Source organism: Homarus americanus, unplaced genomic scaffold (genome assembly GCF_018991925.1).
Source record: "Homarus americanus isolate GMGI-L3 unplaced genomic scaffold, GMGI_Hamer_2.0 scaffold850, whole genome shotgun sequence".
NCBI classification, from domain to species: domain Eukaryota; kingdom Metazoa; phylum Arthropoda; class Malacostraca; order Decapoda; family Nephropidae; genus Homarus; species Homarus americanus.
This window is the reverse complement of record NW_024730202.1, coordinates 844,503-862,593: the sequence shown is the minus strand read 5'-3', so window position 1 is coordinate 862,593 and position 18,091 is coordinate 844,503. Positions and strand designations below refer to the sequence as shown.

General features: G+C 45.8%; 1 protein-coding gene across 3 annotated transcripts in view; it reads left to right on the top strand.

Annotated features, from left to right (window-relative positions):
• The window catches only part of LOC121866923 (putative thiamine transporter SLC35F3), an 88,720-nt gene that overhangs the window by 5,168 nt on the left and 65,461 nt on the right, over positions 1 to 18,091 (top strand). The window lies entirely within an intron of this gene.

Here is an 18,091-nt window from a genome sequence, read left to right as displayed (position 1 = left end):
TTCAGGTGGTCTGTTTTCTGAGGTATGTAACAAAGTCAGGTTAGTGGCATTGACATCATAGGGCATGACTGTTGACTTCGTGAGGTGACAATTGTATAGTACGATGTTTATTGAATATTTTACAATTTCTGACAATTTCTTCGTTTCTTATAGGTATTTGTGTGTTGTAAAGGCTCTTCTTGGATTCTTCTGTATGATGGGAACTTTTTATTATGCACGAGTCTAATATTTGATGGATTTCGTGGTTTAGTAGAGTCAATATTCTTAATATAGTATTAGTTTTCGTTATTTTTCTCAGTTTATGATGCTGTGGCTATATCGTGTTTCATTTGTTTGTTTAATATCGTTTAATGATTTTTTGAGGGGGAGGAGGTCGTTTTTTTATTGTAGTTGTGACATTTTATATATATTCTATTTTTTGTTTTTTCTGATTTCATATTTGTGTTTGTTTTTGCGTTTAAGCTTTTAGATTTTTTCTGGTGTGGTAGAAGTAATGGTATTGATGGTGACAACAGCCTCGCCTTCCTCCGCGTCTAGGTGTTGAGCTGAATGCCAAAGTGTCCCTTCTGCTGCTTCACCCCTGCTGCTTCACCCCTGCTGCCACACACCTGCACCAACACATTCTAACACGGACTCAAAGGTTGTGTTTAGCCTTGAGAGAAATTCCACTATGTCTGTACAGTTCTCGTGTCTGAACATTTGCTTTTACATAAGTTTGCCCTCTGCTCTCAGCCGCAACTCCGAGTCTGAAAGGCTTGTAGATAAAATATATTTCCCTTTCCCCCCAGAATTCAAGAATGGTTCCAACACAGTATTTTAAGCTACGACACAGGCCTGTTGATTAAAATGGCAGATAACTTATCCTGTGACTCGATTGGCATTAAGTGCATTATATGATATCAAGCTGGAGGGAGGATGTAACGTAGGAATTACTAAGAGTTGGGACATAGGTCTATTTTAAGTAGATTTGTTCTCTTGTTTCCAGTTCGAGAGGAAGGGGAATAGGGAGGGAGAGAGGATGGGGAGTAAAGGGAGAGAGGAGGAGGAGTAAAGAGAGAGGAGGGGGAGTAAAGGAAAGAGATAAGGGGGAGTTGGGAGGCGATTCAAGGCACGAAACTCTGTTATAGTTTAGTGGCAGACGAATAAGTTTCTTGGGAACATTAACACGCGACCTGCATACCGTCACCTTGCTGGGCTTTTCACTGTCATCAGGTACAATGTGTTAGTAGTGGTGGTGTTTTTTGTGTGTGTGTTTTGGCTGCCCACCAAAATTCATGAACGGCAGTGTCCTGTACAATGGCACCCAGTCTGAGTTCTTCCCCATCCAAACGGGGGTAAAACAAGGATGCCAATTTAGCCGGCGGGGTGGACATCCAGTGCCGGATGAAGGTTCTTTTCAACATAAGACTACTCCAGGCAGCAACAAAGGAGTCGGCAGCTTCCATTACTGAACTTCAGTATGCAGATTACCTCACCCTTGTCGCTCACACTGAACGCGACCTACAAGAGATCCTGAACACCTACGCAAATGCGTATGCACTTCGGCCTTGAGGTGGATGTTTTAATCTCGTTTACAACTGTATCATCATCTCCAGCTGTACCTCACTGTACCAGCTGTAGGGTGCGGAGGTGAGGTGCAGACACAACACCGTGACCTTGAGGCTCGTATTGAGTTGATGGTGTCGGTAGGTAAATAAAACAGGATGGTATAGTGGCGTAGACTCTCTCAAGATTGGCCCCACACGTTCTCTCACTCCAGCCACAACAAGCACCTCCAGTTTACTTGCCTGGGTGAGGCTTGGTCTGTCGTTATAATCATATCACCTGTGTATCCTAACAGAGAGAGAGAGAGAGAGAGAGTACTGTACGGTTATGATGTGAGAATAAGTAAGGTATGTTACACCGAGTGAATTAGAGAGATAGAGAGAGCCAGCCAGCCAGCCAGGCAGGCAGGCAGGCAGGCAGACGTGTCCTATAAAGTATTCACACGCTGGGAGACAAAGTGTTGGTTGAGGTATTTTCCAAAGACCTCCTGGGAGTGTGGCGGCCTTGGTACTGACGAGGTGCCTCTCCCGCCCTCCACTGGGTGTGTGTTGTTGGTAGAGTGGTGGTGGTGGTGGAGGAGGAGAGGGACGATGGAAGTTATAAAGATGGTGATTGCTGGATGGTGGAGGGGGTGGTGAAGGTAGAAAAGGGAGGTTGGTGGAGGAGGAAGGAGGCGGTGGTAGAGGAGGAGGGTGAAGGTGGAGTAGGGATGTGGTGGAGGAGGAGGGTGAAGGTGGAGCAGGGATGTGGTGGAGGAGGAGGGTGATAGTTTTACCACAAACACGACAGGAAAACATGTCGGCTGTCCGCTTCGTTTCTGAGAATTAACTGAATTATATGACAATAGTTGTCGGGTTTTCCCAGCCAGGCGGGGTGGGGCGGAGGTGGGTGGAGCGGAGGTGGGTCGGGTGGAATGAGGCGCAGCTGGGCGGCGGAGAAGTGGGTGGTTAGAGTCGTGGGTGGTGCTAACAGCGTCACAACACACATCCACCTACCGTAGAAGACCGTCATTATCCATCAGACGACAGGCGAAGTACGGTAGCGCCTGGCGAAGTATCCACAAAGTTGTTATTATTGGATGGAGATGATCGCAAGGCGTTGTTTATGTGTCAGTGGTGACCCAGTTTCTCTCTTATTTCGGTAAGGACCAAATTATGGTACGTGACACACTCTTGGGCGGCACGTGAGCCATTAGGGCTGGTTGAGAGCGGTGTGGCAACTGCGTCTTTTATCCTCACTAAGGAATTTATTTTGGTCGCTTATAAACCAAAATGGTGCAACGCTTGATGGTTGGCTAATGGATGGTAGGAACACTTTGCTGGGGGCCGTGACGTGGTGGGAGTGACATATAGGTGGTTTGGGTGACAATACTCCCTCACCTTCTTACCCTCACCCTGCCCATCACCACAATCCCTGACCTACCCTCACCCTCCTCACCCTGACACTTCCCCTTACCATGACACTCGCCCTCCCCCTCACACCACCACTCACTATCCCTCTGCTCATCACCTCACTCCCTCACCCTCCTCCCTTCACCCTCACCACTCTCCCTCACATCCACCACCACCACGGGCATATCTGTCAAGTAAAGAGAGATTCACTGTACCTCCGGGGTTAAAATTGGGAATTTCTGATATCAGTTGCTGTTACCTTCTCTCTCTCTCTCTCTCTCTCTCTCTCTCTGATGCTGGGGGCGATGACTAAAGTGTGGATGGGTGAGTTGAATGTGGGGGGGAGCGGTGGGTGATAACAGTGTGGGGGCGGTGGGTGATAACAGTGTGGGGAGATGTGGGTGATAACAGTGTGGGGGGCGGTGGGTGATAACAGTGTGGGGGGAGGTGGGTGATAACAGTGTGTGGGGGAGAGAGGTGTGTGATAACAGTGTGGGGGAGGTGGGTGATAACAGTGTGGGGGAGAGGTGGGTGATAACAGTGTGGGGGGAGAGGTGGGTGATAACGTGTGTGGGGGGAGAGGTGGGTGATAACAGTGTGTGGGGGAGAGAGGTGTGTGATAACAGTGTGGGGGAGGTGGGTGATAACAGTGTGGGGAGGAGGTGGGTGATAACAGGTGTGTGTGGGGGGAGGTGGGTGATAACAGTGTGTGGGGGAGAGGTGGGTGATAACAGTGTGGGGAGGAGGTGGGTGATAACAGTGTGTGGGGGGAGAGGTGGGTGATAACAGGGTACGGGTAGAGATGGGTCAGAATTTTTTTAAATTCTGGATCACCTGAAGATTAGACACCCCAGTTTATTTCACCTGAAGATTAAACCACCCTAATGTTACCTGGATGGGGTTAGGTTGGTTAATCTTAAAGTGAAATAAGTTGGTGTCTAATCTTCAGGTAATCCAAAGTTTTTACCCAACGTACAACTGGGCGCTGCGTATTGTTGTCAGTCCTGTTTGTATTTGTCTATGTGTTCCCGAATAACCCCAGAACAGTTTAGTGGATTTGCACCAAACTTGTCAGGTTTTATTAGCGTTTGACAAGGTCCACATGATAAACTTTTGGTGTAAATCGCTCCAGAATTGACCAAGTATTGCCATGGTAACTGTTCGCGCAATGTTAACGCAGGGTTTTATGGAGCATTTAAAGAAAACGATGATATGAGACAGTCTCCAGCGGTGACTACATTAATTTACTATAAGAGCGTCAATAGATCGATGTTCACCTTGTCATGGTAACGGCTCGCGGGTGGGGTTTGCATCCGCTGGGATCTTAAACGACCAATAGGAAATATGAACAGGAGTGCAGCTGGATCATTCCCATTCAAGCACATTTTTCAAAAACTCAGTACAGAAAATATTATTGGTCCTGCGCCAACCAACCAGGGCGTTGCTTCAAATGGATCCCACCAATCAAAAAATTATGCAAAAAATGCGAGTATTAATTACTGTGGCCAATTTATTTTCTTTTTGGTCACAACTTTACCAGATATTTTTAGCGTGACAATATTACATGTGTGGCGGCTCGGGCTGTATTTATATCAGTTTATACACTGACAGTCATCCACAGTTTTAGTGAACCGCTTTTGATTGGACTGGCAGGGCACGCGCAGTCTCTTTGTTTCGTTCCTGTAAATTAACCTGAATTTGTCCCACTTTCATTCATATCCATCGTCGTGTTTGTACAGGACACAGTTGCTTGGTGGTAGTAATCCTGGTTCACCTCCGCCAGCGTCGGCTCATGTGGTGTTTGTCCGTCCTGGGGGTAAAAAAAAAAAATTAAATCAGGTGGCCGCCCTGATGTTTGGACAGATGGACTCACCAGGGCTGCCAACCAGCCAACGTAAACAAACACCCTCCCGCGCATACTTCCCCAAACTTGACTAGTTAACAGTCTTTTATGGCTTCCGGTGAATACGAGAGAACATTGCGGCACATTCTACACCTTTACCTATTCGACATTCAAACTTAATTACCTTTAGGAAGGATTATTGAAGACTTCTAAAGTGGGATACTGTGTATACATCGCAGCAGGGGGTGAAGGTGAAGTGCCTCCCTCAGATAATCCCCCAGGAAGTCTTAAATTTGGAAGCTGACAAGAGTGTTTATTTAAAGCCCAAAAATCCCGGAAGCTTGGAGGTGATGTTAGAAGGACAATATCCTTACGGGGAGCTCACACAGGCAGATGTTTACTGACTCAGGGCCCGCTGCTGGTAGGTGATAACTGTGTAACGTGCCTTACTGTGGTGGGGCACTGAGGGTCTTGCTCACTAAATGTTGTAAAATGTAACATACCAACACCATTTAAAATGATAGTTGGATGTTAAGGATTACTGGAGTGTGTGTGTGTGGGGGTAGGTTAAGCCGTGACCTTTAACACCTACATTCAGCTTACACACACACACATACATACATTCGTTAACCTATGACCTTGTCTCATCCATTTTGACCTTCCACACACGTCATCACATGGGTCGTTTAACGATGCAGATGGTCGTTAGAGTAACACAGAATGCTTGTTACAATACTAAATGAAGACATAAGATGGGCTTGAACAAATAATAACAGTTAAAACTTTAACAGCACAGGGTAAGGCGACTAGATAATATATTAGTAAATATAACACATCATTACAGGAATAATATGGAACATGGAAGCATGTTATATAAAAAAAAAAAAAAAAATACGACACGGTCGTAACAGCAGCACCAACTCTGCGTCCTTCCCTGTTGGGCGGTGTACTGTACTGTACTGTTTTTTGAGTTTCGCCTTGCACAGGATGCAAGGGGGTGCCCAATAAACTAGCCCCGTCGCGAGGCAAATTATAGTTATAAAGCTCGTAAAGTGAGGTCTGTTATCAAAGGTTTATACTGTTGTTGGCGCCTGACTTAGTTTGTGACACAGGTTGGAGACAACACCAAAACACCTGAGAATATGCAAATGAGCTTCCCGCCACCCAACCTGGAACGTGTCTGGTGCTGTGAGGCAGAGTTTCGCGTATTCGTGCTACTTGATATCTAATTAAAACTAATGTACGAATTATGATCGCGACTGTAATTTATGATTTGTGGGAAATAATTTGGCATATTATTTTATTCACGATATGAAAGGTGACTTATTTTCGTCACCATCGCTCTCAGATTGGTTAAGTGAGTCAGTTAGATACGTCTCACATCTCCAACTTGGGGAACAATTTAACCTAAAAGAATAACTTATTGTTACGTTGCATAAGTGAGCCGGTTTGTTACGTTCCCACACTTCTAGTTAAGAGCAAATTATAACTTACGAGTTTTTTTAGTCAGATGAGCCATGCTGCTACGTGTTGACTCATATCTCAAGTTAAGGGCAAGATAACTTAAGTGTGTGAGTCTTAGAGAATCTGTCTTTGTATCGTAACTTAAGAGAATAAGTTAGATGTCTTCTCTCATTTCCAGGCTAAGTGAGGAAAACTTAACTTAGGAAGGTTTAAAAGTCTCTACCAGGGGTGATGAAGTACCTGTGTGGGCGGGCCAGGTTGGGCAGGTGCCAGGAGGTGCCTCACGTTGTCAAGACCTGGAGGGAGGGAAGAAAGGAGGGAGGATGGGACAGGAGGGGGGAGGAGCTCTCTCACCATGCCTCTCTCACTACCTACATACACGAGAGCCTCTCACAGCCAAGGTAAACACTCCAGCCTTAATGACAAACAACCTGGGTGTCGACCATCGTTTGGATTTTAATGTGTCTTTGTGGTGTTTTAATGTGGGTCTGAAAGTTTAATCTGAGGCCATCATCTGTGGAAGTTAGCTGTAGGGACGGTAGCCTTGTGTGGAGTCGACCTTGGGTAAAGTCGACCTTGTGTGCAGTTGATCCTGTGTGGAGTCGACTTTGTGTGGAGTCGACCTTGTGTGGAGTCGACCTTGGTGTGAAGTCGACCTTGGATGAGGTTGACCTTGTGTGGAGTCGCCGACATTCTCCAGCCAGGCAGCTCAGATATGACTCCGGCAATCCACTTCATTACGTAAGACCCGGAATACTGTTGTGTAGACACCAGCCAGTCAGCGAGGACCTGCCTGACGAGGTTAGGATAGGATAGGATAGGTTAGGATAGGATAGGTTAGGATAGGATAGGTTAGGTTAGGGTAGGTTTAGGTTAGATTAGGATAGATTAGGGTAGAATAGGGTCAGGGGAGTGGTGGGAAGGGGGGTGTGGAGGAGTGAGGGGCCGGGAGGGAGTGGGAGGTAGGGGAAGGAGTGAGGGGAGGTTAAGATGATGTAACCTTCTTTAATCCCCGGGAGTCCCTCTCTTAATGACTTGTGGGAGTGAGAGAGGGGAAGGAGGAGGAGTGTAGGGAGGGGAGGAAAGGGATGGGAGGGTATGTGATTGAAGAGTATCCTAGAGGGAGGGGGCGGGCATATAGGATAGGATGGGTTAGGGTAAGAGAGGGAAGAAGAGGATAGGGAGGATAGGAAAGAGAGGAGGAGGGGAGGGATTGGGTGGAGAGTTGGGACAGGGAGGCTTTGGAAGGGTAGGGGAGGATGGTTTAGGGTAGGGGAGGGAAGGGGGAGGCAGGCATTAGGAGTGTAAAGGATTTAGTGAGTCGCCTGCCGAGATTGGTCAAGACGTCATAACACGAAGGACCTGGGATTAAAACCTTCAACTTGTGTCCTTCACCACCCCCACCACCACCACCCAACACACCCCACTACCCCACCACCCCAAGCCCCACTACCCTCCCCACCATCCCCACACTACCCCCACCACCTGCCCCTACCCTCACCACCCCACCACCCACCACCAATCCCACCTCTACCACCCCACTATTCCCACCTCTACCCCCACCATTCCCACACCCTTCCACCCCTACCCCCCACCATTCCCACCCCACCACCCCCACCATTCCCACCCCTACCACCCCACACCATTCCCTCTACCCCCCACCATTCCCACCTTCACCACCCCACCACCTGAACTACCTGCTATCTTGTGTGATATTAGTCACTTTTACTCTTTCCTACACCTGGTATAGTCAACTGTTTAGCTCGCCATCTCATCATCCTTCAAGAGATATCCTTCTTACCTAACCTCATCTCATCATCTTGGGAGGACAAGCGGCTCTGGTGTTTCCTCATTTATCCTGAAATGAGAGAATTTCCTCCTCTTGTGTCAACTCCTAGATGAACTGGTTTACGTGTTTGTTGAGGAAAAACCTTCAATTTCACACATATCACACACACACACACACACACACACACACACACACACACACACACACACATACATACATACAAAGAGACTTAAAACAGGGAAAGTTTCCGAACAATGCCAAAAATTCCTGAGTGCCATAATGAGAGTGGTAGTGAATGTCACTCAGTCACTCACTCAGTCACTCACTCTGTCACTCATTACAGTTCATTGTTAAGTTCAGGTGATTCGTGGGGTGTTACTAGATTCCTGAACTACTCAACCCTGTATTAGGTCTGGATCATCAGGCGTGAGTAACGTGTGGGAGTGACGAGTATGAGTGACGGGTGTATGACGTGAAATGTGTGAGTGCTGTGTATGAATGAAGAGTGAGTTACGTATGGGGGACGTGAGATATGTGTGAGTGACGAAATATCTAGAGTTACGTAAGGTATACGCCAGTGCAGTGCATGAGTGACATGTATGAGTTCCCAGACACATGTATTGTAACGAAAGGAGTGAAAGAACAGAATAACGAGAGGGAGGTTTTTTTTTAAGTTTAACAAATTTATTTACAAAGCTTGTAGTACAGTTTGCTTATTCTGAGTAATTCAGTCAGGATGAAGAATAACGAAGAGGAATGAGAAAAGTAACACCAAATAGAAAAGAAGCAAAATAATGTGATAAAAGTAGTAATAAGAGCAACACCCAATAAAGATAACCACAAAAATGAAAACAATGCCACACTTTGACACCCATAAGGACGATTATCTAACTTCAGAGAGACAGTACCATGATCCATAGCACCAGAGGCACTTGGTGACCCTCTTGGCAACACACACACACTCAACGCTAATGACCCTTTGCGTGTAGGTACGGGGAAGGAGAGAACAACTACTTAAATTACTGCTATAAAGGTAATTGAAACAGGTATGGGCAGGTAGGTGGCGGGGATCTTGATGTTATTAATGGTTGTGTATGGTTGATTGTGATTGATTGTGGTTGATTGTGGTTCACTGAGGCTAAAGATGTTGGTTAGCTTAAAAAATAGTGTCTTTGTCATTCGTATTCTAATGGGGAGACGACATGCTGGTGATAGTGGTAGTAGTGATGGTGGTGATGGTGATAGTGGTGATGGTGATAGTGGTGGTGATGAGGGTTGCGTGTGATAGTTTATGCTGCACCGATAAATTGGAATCACATCTTAATTGGACGACTCTGACTGAAATTAAATCAGATTAATTACAACAGAATATGCAAATACGTATAATTAAACACACACACACAGGTAAACAGGGTGTGGAGTAGGTAATTAGGGTGGAGTAAGGGTGGGTGTGTGGAACAGAGTTATATACAAAATATACTCGTGTATGAAGTTGCAAAGTGTTAAGTTATGATATAAAATTCAAGTTTTAACATAGAACTTCACTACAGTAATGATCGGAACATTATGGTCTGAGTTAGTTGATGGGAAATTCACTTTTTTTAAACAAAAGCTTAGAGACGATTTCATCTCCCGTTGTGTGAAAAAGTAATTTATTTCTCAGCTACAAATGTTATCACTGTTTTAAATAGATTACCTTATAAAGTCGATTATTTGTAGGTGTCAGGATGTGTCATGTGGTTGAATAGAATGAAATGAGTGAAATGAGTTGAAAAATTACTAAATATGACAGATATATCGTTCACCTGCAGAAGTGACTGATGGCATTATTTGAGTAATTGATCTTGGCTTTTTTTCTAATTGTTTAAGTCTTCCTGTAATATCATATAACTCTTCCTGTTATATTATATAAATCTTCCTGTAATATTATATCAATCCGTATTACAAATGTCACAATATCAAGAAGATTTTGTCGTGAAGATTGCGTCAGAATATTACGTGGTCCATCACCCCGGACAAGCACCTGCTGGCTGGCTGGTCACTCACTCCCTCACAACACACCGCTTCAGGGCTCGCCAGGGTCGCTTTGATCAGGTTACATGAGGTGGTGGCCTCACAAGGTGGCCTCACAAGGTGGTTTCTAAAGGTGGTTTAGCCTCAAGGTGGCTTATCAGGATGGCCTCTCAGGATAGCCTCCCAGGATGGCCTCTCGAAGCGGTTTAAACTAAGATAGTGTTGGTTGAGAGAGAGAGAGAGAGAGAGAGAGAGAGAGAGAGAGAGAGAGAGAGATCGACCTTTACCTTCAAGTTTCTCTCTCTCTCTCTCTCTCTCTCTCTCTCTCGGGGTCAAGGGTCACAGATCGGTGGAGCAAGAAGGGCGTAGACCATCGAGGGTCGAGTCGTTTTGAAATGCCCCAGAAACGACACAGAATTTAAAGTGCAAGTTTATCACCTGCCACACCCAATGGACAGGGGGGTAGGGAGAGGGGTGGTGTGGGAGGGTGGAGAGGGAGAGGGGAGGTGAGTGGGAGGGTGGAGAGGGACTGCGCCAGAATTGGAACGTCATGCGGATGTGGTGGGGGAAGGACAGGGTGGGTGTGGAGTGCGGATGAGGGTGGAGTAGTGGTTAGAGTTGCGTAAGAGTGGGTGTGGAGTGGGGATGAGGGTGGAGTAGTGGTTAGAGTGGCGTAAGAGTGGGTGTGGAGTGGGGATGATGTTAGGTGGTGGGTAGAATGGAGGTGGTTAGAGTGGGTGTGGAGGGGGATGAGTGGCGTAAGAGTGGGTGTGGAGTGGGGATGAGGGTGGAGTAGTGGTGAGGGCGTAAGAGTGGGTGGGAGGGGATGAGGGTGGGAGTAGTGGTTAGAGTAGGTGGGTGTGGAGTGGGGATGAGGTGGGTGAGTGGGTGTGGAGTGGGTGAGCGTAAGTGGGTTCAGGTGGCGTATGGGTGTCGTACTGTGTCTGTGTTTAGACCTAAACGCGATGCTACCAGAGAATCCTGACTGACTGACGAGGAAGGGGATTCTTTACAGAGGGGGGGGGGTGGTTGAGGGAATGATGGGGTATTGATTACGTGTCGGGTAGAATGGGCGGGGTGAGGGAGGTGTTGTGAGAGTGCCAGGTTAAGATGGAGGTGTGTTGTAGTGCCAGGGGAAAGGGCATCATCTGGCAGGAGGCACTGATGGACAACCTGACACTCCTACAGGCTGGTGAAGGTGGGTTGGTGGTCGGGTTGATGGGTGGGTTGGTCAGACAGAGTGGGTGGCTTATAGGGGAGAAAGGTGTGTGTTAACATTCTTTGGAAGACACGTATACTCTCTCTCTCTCTCTCTTATCCTCATTTCCATAGTGTATAATATGTAGCTGTCAAGCGCTAGTTGACACACGTATGCAAATCCCATCGCGAAATGCAGCGAGTTTCCATCATCTTAAGTTCTGATCCTCCGAGACGGCCGAAGATGAAAGCAAAATTCGTCACCAAGACCAAGATGTTAAAATAGATAAGCTTAAGCCCCGCCATTTCAGTAACTTTTCATACGATTGAGTTTGTGGATTCTGAAATGTTCGTAAGTGTGTGTTTTTTCCTCCCGTCGTAAGTTGGAATGTAAGGAAGAGTCTAGGACAATGTGATAAGGTCGCTGTGTAATTTTTATATAATTTTGGAAGGGATTTTTATGTGGAGTAGCTTATGTGAGATGCATTCAAGCTCGTGTGCATTCACTCACGTACACACAGCTCTCTCTCTCTCTCTCGGGCCTGACCAGTTTCAGCACCAAGTTCCGAATTTATAGGCAGATGGGGGAAGAATCAGAGCTCTAACTGCTGAATATTCACCGTGTGGGCTGTGAGGAGGGACACTGCCCCCTAGTGTGTCGGGTTGGAGGGTTGGGGAGGGGGTGTAGGGTCAGGGAGGGGTGTAGGAGAGTGGGTGTTGGATCAGGGAGAGGGTGTAAGGGGTCGTGGACACTGCTGCTGGTGGTGATGGTGCTCTTATGGAGGTGTCGCGTCGTGGGCTGGTCTAATGCGAGGCGAGGAGGGTGGGAGGTAAGATGGGAAGGCATAAAGAAGGTAAAGAGAGAGAGAGAGAGGAAAAAGGGAAGGGGAGGAAAAGAGGGAGGAACGGGGAGGAAAGAAAGTATGGAGAGGAAGGGAGGGAGAGAAAGGAAAGAGAGGGGGGAGGAAAGAAAGAAGAGAGGATAGAGAGGGAGTGCGTAAAGAATATAAAAGGTAAATAAAGAAAGGGAGGGGGAGGGGGGGGAAGAGAGGGAGGGAGGAAAGGTCTTTGTTGTTACTTGTGATCTGGGGTTGACAATGTTCCGTGTACTGGGATCCTGAACACCATGAAAGCCAAGTAGAGTAGAAAACGAGATAAAGTCTGAGAAGGAACAAGGAAGAAAGAGGGAAGAGGAGTAAATAAGAAAGATAAATGAAGAAAGGGGGAAGAACACAGGAAGGAGAAGAAAGGAATATATTTTGTGTGGGTTATTTTTCTCAAGTTAGACTCCAGAAAGTGACTGTTTTTGTTTTGCTCAGCTGGTGTTTAATCACGACCTACCCCCTTCTCTCTCTCTCTCTCACACACACAGAGGAAGCAACAATTACTTCCATTGAACTTATTTTGACGCTAAACCAAAACACCATCAGCAAAACAGTTTTAATATTAATACCTAAAGATTATCATAAATCCGCCTGGCGGTACACGAACGCTCAGTTTTATTGTTTACATCTGCAGCGTTCGTGTAGGAGCGGTGGATTGATTGGCAGAAAATAATAGAGAAAGCATCATTTGAATCATTCCTAACCTTACCTAACCAAACCTAACCTAACCACAATAGTTATTTAATTTTTCAGGTATTAACTAACTTGCAATTATCGCTCTGAGATTTTTGTTTACCAAGTGACTCGTGACGTCATCTGTTTACGTTGGTGTATGAGTGATGGTGACCTTCTCTCACTATAACTGGAACTCCTTCGTCAGGTTAGGTTAGGTAAGGGTGTTTATGTACAAATGTGTCCTTCACCTCTCTAGTTATAAAAAATATTATAATATAAAACTGAAAGCATAAAACTACCTGGATTTTAACATTAATTGATATAATTATATGTTAATGAGCAACTAACCAACTCCGGATTTCATTTTTTTTTAATTCAACACGTATGTAGGTCCCCAGTACTCGGTTTTCTCCTTCATTATTACGATAAAAATAAAGATTTACATTTCTCTTCATACAGCTTTTATTCCGCATTAAATTACGTTATATTGTTAACATGAATTCCCGGTTGCTGACGTCACATGTGTTGCGTAAAAGTTTCATATCTCTCGAGGTGAGGTGAGGTGAGGTGAGGTGAGGTGAAGTGACCAATTATGTGATGTTATGTAAACAGAGAATATCATCTATAGGCCAATGAGATGAGATATACAGATGGATACGTCTGTCAGTCTGTCTGTTTATCTAAAATGCAGCAATAATACCTTTTGATTTTTAATAAGGTAACAGAGTCAACACACACACACACACACACACAGTCAGTCTCGTTATTGAAATTCGGTTTTGATGTGTTCCCCAATTGATGGATTCTGCTAATTGCTTCCCCTGACGCTCCATGGATACCACTCCTGCATTTCCCACGCCCCTCACGCCTCCCCATGCCCCCTCCCTCCACCCCTCCTCAGGTCCCCCTCCTACCGCGCCCTCGTCTGCTTGGTCTGTGTCGTGTGTACCCAACAGGAAGAACTACAGTCTTAGAATTGTTAATATTGTGATAATTTGTATATCTGCCATGTTGGTGATAATGATGGTGGTGGTGGTGATGGTGGTGGTGGTGATGGTGATGATAATGATGGTGGTGGTGGTGGTGGTGGTGATGGTGGTGATAGTGATGATGATGATGATAGTGATGGTGGTGGTGATGATGGTGATGGTGGTGATAGTGATGATGATAATGATAGTGATGGTAGTGGTGATGATGGTGGTGATAGTGATGATGATGATGATGATAATGATAGTGATGGTGATGGTCCACCAAAGTCAGATTAACTCTACGTGATTCACTAATGTGATTGATCGATTTCCTCAGCTATTTAATATAGGTTGGTCAGGCAAGATGACTCGGCGGTTCTTAGACGGGATTCCATCTGCCCCATGTTTGACTTACATAACCTAACCTAATATAATCTAAGCTCACCTAACTAGTCTACCTTAACCTCAATTAAAGAGTAAGACTTAACCTAATTCGTCGTAACCCAACATAATCTATTCGAAATTAACCCAAGCTAACCTAATCTAGCCAAGGTCGTCTGAACCAAACACAGGTTAAGTGAGGTGAGTGAGGATAGTGAGGGAACAGGTGAGAGGAGTGAGGGGACAGGTGAGAGGAGTGAGGGGACAGGTGAGAGGAGTTAGGGGACAGGTGAGACAAGTGAGGGACCTCTTAACACCATAATAGGTCGACGACTAATGGCCGACTTCGGTTCTTTTCCCTTTTCGTTCTCTCTCTCTCTCTCTCTCTCTCTCTCTCTCTCTCTTCCCTTATTTCCCCTTCCTTCTTATCTTTTTTTCTCCTCCATCCTCTCCCCCTTTCTCTACCTTCCTTTTTCTCTCACCCTTATTCCACCATCTTCCCTCTCTCTCCCTGCCATCCTTATTTCTTCTCCATCAATCTCCCTTATCCCCTATATCTTTCCCTTTTCCCACTCCTCCTTCACTTCCACCCACCCCTTCACTACTCTCCACTCTTCCTTCTACCTCCCCTCTATCCCCCCTCCACTTCCTTCATTCCTCAACCTCCCCTCCACCTCCACCCTCCCCATTCTCAACCCTCCCTCCACTCCTCCACCCTCCCCATTCACCCCCCTCCCCTCCACCTCCCTTCATTCCTCAACCTCCCCTCCACCCTCCACCTCCCCCATTCCTCAACCCTCCCCTCCACTCCTCCACCTCCCCTTCATTCCCCCTCAACCCTCCCCTCCACCCTCCCCTTCATTCCCCCTCAACCCTCCCTTCCATTCAACACCCACAGCAGCAAGGGATGAGCTGTTATGGTATGTACCCTTTAAACTGCAACACCTCTTGACGCTGGTAACACTGTGTGGCGAGGGGTTTGTTGTCTTCGCTCTGTGTGTAACTATGTATGGTGGAGGGGGGGGGGATGTTTGGGTAGGGGGTGTGTGTGTTTTGGGGAGTGCTGGGATGAGGGTATTGAGTTTGTGTGTGTGTGTGGAAAGGTTTGAAGGTGGGTGGGTGTGTGTGTGTATATCAGTACCTCGGTCTGTCGTTTAATATGAAACTTATCAACTCGACTAGTTTTGCAATATTGGACGGATCGATTTGAAACTTTTTAATCATTATCATTATTATGTCAGGTGAAGCCAGTTAATTCGGACCTTAATGAAGCAGATCGATTCTTAATGAGGCTCATATGCAAATTAGATAAAAACAAATATGCATTTATGTCACGGAAAGCGAATCAGTGAAGTGTGTGAGACCTTGATGATGATGCGTTTCTGAACACCTGCTATACGTTAAGAGAAAACACGTTAAGCGGATATTCGCTATATGGACCTACGTTAAGTGGATGTTCGTTAAATGGATGGACGTTAAGTGGATGTTCACTAAACGGACATACGTTAAGCAATTATTCGTGAAGCGGGCACTGACTGTGCAAGCTATTTTAAGAAACTCAGTGTGCAAAGTAAGCAAAGTTGACTTAGGATTGTTAAGTCATTATGGTTATCAAGAACTTAGTGACGCACATCGAGCCCAAGAGATGTTAATGAGGTAAATATGTAAAGTAGAGCAAAAGGTGACGTAAGCGAGGGTGGCAGGATCACCAGAGGAGGTTGTTAGGTCCATCAAGGAGGGCGAGTGGGTGGTGCTCGTTGGCCCACCTCGAGCTTACTTGATCCTCTTTGTGCGAGGAACAGGAACCCTCTGCATCTCGTCTCAATCTCATCTCTTATCCCCCATGAGACAAAGGATCACACTGTAGTCCTGGAGGCTTCTGGCGATGGTAGTAGTGTCTTCATCCTGACTGAATACTTACCGAGGGGGAGAGGGCCGAGAGGGGGGAGAGGGGCGAGGATGTGGCTCAGACTTAACTGGGAAATGACCCCAATAAACAGTTATATAAGCCTGTGAAGAGAACCGAGGTTACTTACTGTTATTACGTACATTACCGCGGAGGAAAGAGGACGAGGGAGGTGTTAAAGCTCGCTGCTGAGCTCGATACTTACCTCGGGGTGAGTGTCAGGTTTTCTTCAGAGATTATGTGTAAACATTCTATGGAAGGATTTGAAAATAATTTGATCACGGAAAGATTAGGCCTCCCAGTTTATTTCACTTAAATACCCTAACCTAACCAACCCAATCCACCCTAACTTAACCTAACCTAACGTTACTTAACCCAAACCAAGCTAACCTAATTCCCATTTGGGTGTTCAATCATCAGGTGAAATAAGCTGGTTGTCTAATTTTTACAGGATTCTAATTTAGGATAATATTTGCATTGTTTCCGCGTCTATACAGTTGATGAAAAGTAGTGTAATGCAGAAGGGAAGCATGACTGTGTGGTGTGTGTGTGTGTGCGTCCGTCAGTATTGTAGGGGTGGCTATGACGTCATGTATAGGTTTAAGGGGGGAGGGGCGTTTAGGTTGGGGTAATGGGCAGGTATAGGATGTGTGGGCAGGCGGAGGTGTTAGTGAAGCCAGTCAACACCTGCTCACCAATGTAAACACACAGGCTGGGGGGTGGGCTCTCATTACTGACGTCGTGTTGAATCGATATACTGTACGTCCTGTATTTTACGATTATTCATTCTTTTGTAACCAAGTAAAGGTTTTAATAGGAAACAATTAGATGCCGAAAAGGGAAGTTCTTGTCATAAATTGTCTCCAGCTATATAGTTTAAGCCAGTATGGAAAGTTAACTTAGGTTAGCGTTAAGTTATGCTTGATTAGCGTGGGTTAAGTTAAGCTAGGTTAGATTAAATTAATTTGTTACTTTAAGTTGAGTTAGATCAGATTTGGTAGAGGTTAGATTAAGTTAGGTTAGCGGTAGGTCAAGTTGGGTTAGGTTAAGTTCCATTAAGTTAGGTCATGTTAAGTTCGGTTTGGCCAAGTTAGCATTAGGGTCGTTCATCTTCAGGTGAAATATGTCGGGGTGTCTAATCTTCAAGTGAGCCATAAATAATTATTTTCAATCTTATTTCACTCTTAAAGGCGGTAAATTTTCTCCTGCGGTAAAGTGTAAAGATATCCCATCACAAGTCCAGTATACTGAACCCTTGAACTCCTTAAGGCCCTTCAGGAAGGTCTTGGCGGGGGGGGGGGCAGGTCTAGTATACTGAACCCTTGAACTCCTTAAGGCCCTTCAGGAAGGTCTTGGCGGGGGGGGTGGATCAATATTGTCTGTGTGTGTGTTAGTCACATGTTGAGTGTTTTGAGTGTTGAGTTTTGTGTTTTGTCCTGCGTCATTGTGTGTTGCTGTTGGGTGTGTTGTGTTGTCAGGGGTTGTGGTGTTAAGCTGTTCTGTTGTGTTTTGAGGTGTTGTAAGATGTTGTGATGTTTTGTTGTACTGTGTGTTGTGTTGGGTGCTGCATGGTGTTGTGTGGAACTTAACTTAGAACCACTGTCATAGGGGAGAGAGGTATGCTAGGTTACCAGGTGGTCTAATGTTGACACTAATGGTTATATCTAATATACCCCGTCGTGGGAGAGTTAGGACCTCTTGAAGTATATTCTGAGCAATGATAATATCGAATAAACCTCTGGAGGGGGGGGGGGCAGGAGAAGGACAACCCACCTCCCACCCCCCTTTCCCTCCCCCACTTGGCACAGGGCCAACAGTGGCTCTCTCGTCACTTGCTGGCACCGACTTGACTTTATTGACAATGGTGTTGATTTATCTGGAGCAAGAGAGTTATGTAATTATTCCTAAGTGTGTGTGTGTGTGTAAACAACAAAGGACTCTGACATTTATTTATTCTTTATAATAAACAATAACACTATTTTTAACCCCTTTACAGTACTGCTCTGTGCGTGACTCGTGCCAATTAACAGTACGT